This window comes from Leptonychotes weddellii, chromosome 1 (genome assembly GCF_054177405.1).
Source record: "Leptonychotes weddellii isolate Sample4059 chromosome 1, ASM5417740v2, whole genome shotgun sequence".
Taxonomy (NCBI): Eukaryota; Metazoa; Chordata; class Mammalia; order Carnivora; family Phocidae; genus Leptonychotes; species Leptonychotes weddellii.
The window spans coordinates 182,481,917-182,488,113 of record NC_138369.1 but is presented as its reverse complement, the minus strand read 5'-3'; positions in this window follow the sequence as shown (position 1 = coordinate 182,488,113).

Genomic DNA, 6,197 nt, shown 5'->3' with positions numbered 1-6,197 from the left:
TAAATCCTGAATACTTTTAATTGTGGCCAATGCATCATGAATAATAGAACAAAGCTCTTAAAGCATTCTTATTTCTCGTAATTCCAAAAGCATAAATATACCCTGCTTTTTACTGATGGTATACTTTAAAAATACAGTTGACCCTTAAACAACATGGGTTTAAACTGTATGGATCACTTACATGCATATTTTTTAAATAAATACAGTACAATATTATAAATGTATTTTCTCTTTCTTATGATTTTCTTAATAACATTCTCTTTTCTCTAGCTTACTTTATTGTAAGAGTATGGTATATAATGCATATAACACACAAAATATGTTAATCAACTGTGTTATCAGTAAGGCTTCAGGTCAGTGGTAGGCTATTAGTAGTTAAGTTTTTGGGGAGTCAAAATTTATATGTGGATTTTCAACTGTGTCGGGGGTCAGTGCTCCTCACCCCTGCATTGTTCTTTTTCTACTTCTCTGTTCAAATGCTTGAAGTCCACTCTAAAAAATTTATCATATAAGCTCTTGGAATTTATGCTCTTGAAATGTCCTCAGATCATTTTTTTTTTGATGAGGAAGAAAAATAATATTGGTATTAAGCCCCAAAGTATGTATTCATCAAGATTGCCGATCTTCATAGAATAAGGACATGCCCATGGTGGATATCTGAATTTCCATTCTGTAACTTTGCACATGTTCTCAAAGCAGGTGAAAACCAAATATCTACCCTTGGTTGCAAATGGGTCACTAGGCTACAGTCAGTGGAACATTAGATTAAGACTAGATCTCTTCCTGGCTCCTTGTATGTCCTTCAGAAAATCACACAACGTCTCTGGTGTTTTGCTCTGTTCTGTTCTGTTTTGTTTAAGGCAGGTTGGATTAAATCCTCTTCAAGGTCATTCTTGGCTCGAAAACTCTACTCCTATGATTATTTCCCTGTTATTCTGTGTTATTGGCGGGGGCGGGGGTGCCTTGCACTTGCAATAGGCATACATGGGTGGAACATAAGCACAATCATGAAGAGACATAAAGCTGGTGAAGCCAGATTCCGGTCCGACCAACTTCAGCAAAGCTGGTGCCCAGTAGTTACCCCTCCTCTGTGGCATTTGTCTACATGGTGAAAATCTAGCTTTCAGAAATGATGCTGAATCCCACAGATGCTTGTCTCTGGGACGCATCAGGGGGCAAAGACGGAGCCACCCAGCGCTCATTAATCCACATGGAAATAAAAAAGATTAAACAGCACAGACACTGTGACCACTGAGAAAATGACAGAAATAAAGATCATTACACGCATCTGGTTTTCCAGGGGGAAGGAATGGAGATAAAACGTTAAGTCTTTAATAAGGCTAGAAATTAAAACCAGGATTAACGACAACAAGAAGCATTTATAAGAAGCTATACATGACACTCCCGCTTAAGTTTTGCTGGCCTGATTTCCAGAACATTTTCTGTTGTCAATACTTATCATCAGCTTCTTCTCTGGTTGAAAAAAATAGTCCCTGGCCATTGGTTTCAGATCCATAGCCTTTCCGTAGACACACTAGACCTGCTTCAGTGCTATATTTCTTTAAATGTCATCACTTGGCACTGTTTCCACAAGGTTTCTGCAGAGACTGAAATTTCAATAAAGCTTTGACGTCTGGCCTCACTCTGTGATACACAGAGAACACAGCCCCCATAAGAGGTGACTGAGGGTCAGGTAACCTGGGCCAGGGCGAGGGTAGGGGAGGACAGGCTCCCTCCCACATTCAGATTCTCCTGCTGGAGTCACAGTGGATATCCAGATATCCAAAAGGCTGGTTAAAATGAAACTGTGCCACTTGGCCGACCAACTGTTAATGGGTTCAAATGAGTCCCCCCAAGATATATGCTGAAGGCCTGGGGGCTTGGGGGGAGTCAAAAGTTATATGTGGCTTTTCAACTGTGTGTGTGGGGGGGCGTCAGTGCTCCTCGCCCCTGCATTGTTCAAGGGTCAACTGTAGTTCTTTTGCTACTTCTATGTTCAAATGTTTGAAGTCCATTTGGGGTTCAGACGGGATTGCTGCATACCACATACTTCAGAATGTGACCTTATTTAGAAACATGGTCTTTACAGGGGTAATGAAGTGCAAATGGGGTCATGAAGGTGGGCCTTAATTCAAAGTGAATAGTGTCCTGATGAAAAAAGGAGAACATGGACACAGAGCCCATGGTCAGAGGGAAGACCATGTGAAGAGATATGGTGGGACACCATGTGAAGGCGGAGACTGCAGTGATGGATCCGCAAGACATGGAACTCCAAAGATTGATGGCAAACCACCAAGTCTAAGGGAGCAGCTTCTCCCTCACAGCTGCCAGAAGCAACCAACCCTGCCCACACCTGGATCTCAGACTTCCAGCCTCCAGAACTGAGAGAATAAATTGCTGCTATTTACGTCACCCAATGTGTGGTACTTTGTTTCATCAGCCCTAGGAAACTAATACACCAACACTTCAACCAGGTAGAAATTATTAGCACCTCAGCTAATGCCACCTAGCAAAGAAGAGCATCTTAAAGGGATGGAGGGGTGCCTGGGGGGCTCAGTCTTCGAGTGTCTGACTCTTGGTTTTGGCTCAGGTCATGATCTCAGGGTCATGAGATCGAGCCCCGTGTGGGGCTCCACACTCAGGGCAGGGTCTGCTTGAAATTCTCTCTCCCTCTCCGTCTGCCCCTCCTCCCCATTACACTCTCTCTCTCTCTCTCTCTCTCGCTCTCTTTCTCAAATAAATAATCTTAAAAAAATAAAAATAAAGGAATGGAAAATGTGTCTGAGAGGGGAGGCCTGAAAGATCCAGAGGAGGGGTTGGCTTGAGCAAAGGGCACATCAGAGGGTATGTTGCCACAAGGACCAGGGGATCCCCAAGAGCTAAACTAAGGGCACTGCGGGCCTCAGGAAGTTGGGGATGGAGCCTGAACTGAAGGTCAGGAAGGTGTGATAGGTGAGCTTTCCTCCATAGACTTTGCTGAGGCTTTGAACACTAGGTTTTATCTATAACCTGAAATAATCACATGGCAATGTAACTAGTATATTAGCGCAGGCTGCTAAAACCAACAAGCACAGACTGGGTAGCTTAAACTGAAGGCTGGAAGTCCAAGATCAGGGTGCCAGTAAAGTAGATTTCATCCTGAGGCCCCTTCTCTCGGCTTGCAGGCCACCATCTCTCTGTATGCTCACGTGACCTCTTGTACACATGGGAGAGAGAAAAAAACTCTCTGGTGTCCCTTCTTAGAAGGACATCATCAATCAATCAGAGAAGGGTCTCACCTTTATGACCTCATTTAACCTTAATATTTCCTTATTCCAAATACAGCCATGCTGGGGGTTAAGGCTTTGATATTTGAGTTTGGGGGAATACAAGCATTCAGTCCAAAACAAGAAGCAAATTTAAGGGTTTTCTTCTACCACGTTAGATTAAAGGCTTAAGATCAAGTTTATTTCCATTAGAGAGAAATAAACTAAATTTCTCTATTCACATCTGAGTGCGTGACCTGTAAAACTTGGGCCTGGCAATAACATGTAACTGTTGTTAAGTGTTGGTGTCTTATACCTAAGTATGAATATATAAACTACTAGAGGATTTATATAAAATGTTAGCATTGGAGAGCATTTGGAAATGGCCCGAAAGATGATTTGTATTTTATTCTATTCACATACCTATAGTTCCATATTTTACCTGCGTTTCCTTTATAATAATAATAAAAAAAAAACAGTAAAAGAAAAAGAGTTACTGTCATCCAACCCTCAGGACTTGACACAAAATAATAAGCGTGATAAATATCTAATCCTGGAAAGATTTGGGAGAATGAGTACTTTCATTCCTTGCTGGTAGAAATGTGAATTGTTCCAACCTTTGCGAAAGGCCATTTGGTAATATGTACGAAAAGTCTTAACGTGTGCATATGCTCTGGCTTAGCAATACCACTTCTAGGAATTCCTTCTTTAAAGATTTGTTCTAGGGGGGCGCCTGGGTGGCTCAGTGGGTCAAGTTCTGCCTTCAGCTCAGGTCATGACCCCAGGGTCCTGGGATCGAGCCCCTCGTCCGCTTAGCGGGGAACCTGCTTCTCTCCCTCTGCCTCTCCTCTCTGTTTGTTCTCTTTCTCAAATAAATAAATAAAAATCTTGAAAAAAAATAAAGATAATAAAGATTTGTTCTAGGGAGCATAAGAACATCCACAGAGACTCATACAAGGATGTTCGTGGCAGCTTTAGTTCTACCAGCAAAACACTAGAAACACCTGACTGTCCGATTATAGGGAATTGGTTAAAAGAATTAGGATCTTCTATACTATGGCATACTATGCAGCCTTTAAAACTCAAATTGTAGAAGCATATTTATGTTTACGATATATTGCTAACTAAAAGATTAGGCTATAAAACCATAAGGTTCATATTAGCCTGATCAGCCATAATGTTAACTGCAAAACAAAACATCCCCATACTCTGTGGCTCACCAAAAACAGCTACTGTTATGTTCATGGTGTGTAGGTTGTCTGAAATCTGGCTGATCTAGGCTGGGCTCTGCCGGGGGGCTGTCCTTCAGGCTGGATGCAGCTGGGTGAGCTCGAAGCTGCAGGTGGGGTCCCTTTGCCTTTGACCACTCCAGGAACAGCAGCTCCCAGGGGCACGTTCTGGAGCAAAACAAGCCTCACCCCACAACCACACTTAAAGCTTCCGCTCATTTCCATCCACCAGCATACCCTGGGCCAGAGCAAGATCACAGGCAAACCCTGTATCAACGAGTCAGGAATAGACTTGGCGCTACACGAGTGAATGGCCAAGCAGCATGGCAAAGGGTGAGGATGCAAGGAGCGGGGAGAATTACAAATAAAATTGCCATCCTCTATCTCTGAAGTTTTTTTATTTTTTTTAAATTTTTAAAAGATTTTATTTATTTATTTATTTGACAGACGGACAGAGAGAGAGAGCACACAAGCAGGGGGAGCAGGAGAGAGAGAGAAGCAGGCTTTCTGCTGAGCAGGAAGCCCAATGTGGGGCTCAAGCCCAGGACCCTGGGATCATGACCTGAGCTGAGGGCAGACACCTAGCTGACTGAGCCACCCAGGTGCCCCACGGAAGCTTTTTTTTTTTTTTAAATAAATAATATGTAATATCTACCTCCTGATTTATCTATTTATGAAAGAATCTTTTTCAATAAGGAATGGGTTTGGCAATGGGTGCCAGAAATCTTGACTCTGGCTTCAACAAGTAAAATGTTAGTTTTTCTCATGAACAAGAAGACCAGGGGACGGGCAGATCTACAACGATCATCAAGGAGATCAGCTCTTCTGTCGTCCTGACCAAACATCCTTCGCGTGGCCTTTATCCTCAAGTCGCAACATGCCTGATGCCCTGCGGGAATGTGTGTGCCTGCTCCCCGGACCATGAATTTTTCACAATCATCGATTTTGTTTACGTGGATTAATAGAGACTTTGCCTCTACCATGTGCGGGCACAGAGAGCAGCTGAGAATTGCAGTTTACCTTTCTCCCCGCTCCTTCTTTTTAAAGCAATACCAGCCTTCCAGGATTCATAATAAGAACCGCTGATTGACAGATCACCTAGAGTCACCCGACTTTTTTTACGGGAATCTGATGTCAATTTCTCTGAAGAGATCACCCCTCCCGTCTGCTTTCCCTTGTGGCCATAGCAACAGCTACTACAATTTAATAATCGTGGTTACTGCAGGGTTCAGCCGTAAGCAGTCCTTCCTTAAAAACGAAACCAAGCAGAAGGATATAGCCAATATGTTTGCAATTTTGTTCCTTGCTGGGAAGGGCCCGGTAAAATGTCTCCGGGGGCACAGCTGGAACAGAAGAGAAACCCATCAAAGGCGGGAAGCTGACGGGGTGCAGACACAATTATCTTCCAGCCATTTGGGCTTTCAAGTTAAGGAAGCTGATGGTAGGAAGGGACTCCTTTGCAGAACTGCCAACTTGTTAGAGCTGCCCGGGGACCTGGAGCTTGGGGAGGCGGTCCCAACTGGAGCTTGGGGAGGTGGTCCCAAACGCCACCCACTCTGGCACGGACTTGAATTTAGAATCAAGTTGGGTGAGTTTTTACCCCAATGAGAATCCTTATTCCCTAGTTTACTTTTGAAAAGAGTTTGGGACACTTGAAACCAAAATAATCTTGGTCAGAGGATACCAACAGGTATAATAGGCGGGGGGGGGGGGGGGGGGGGGA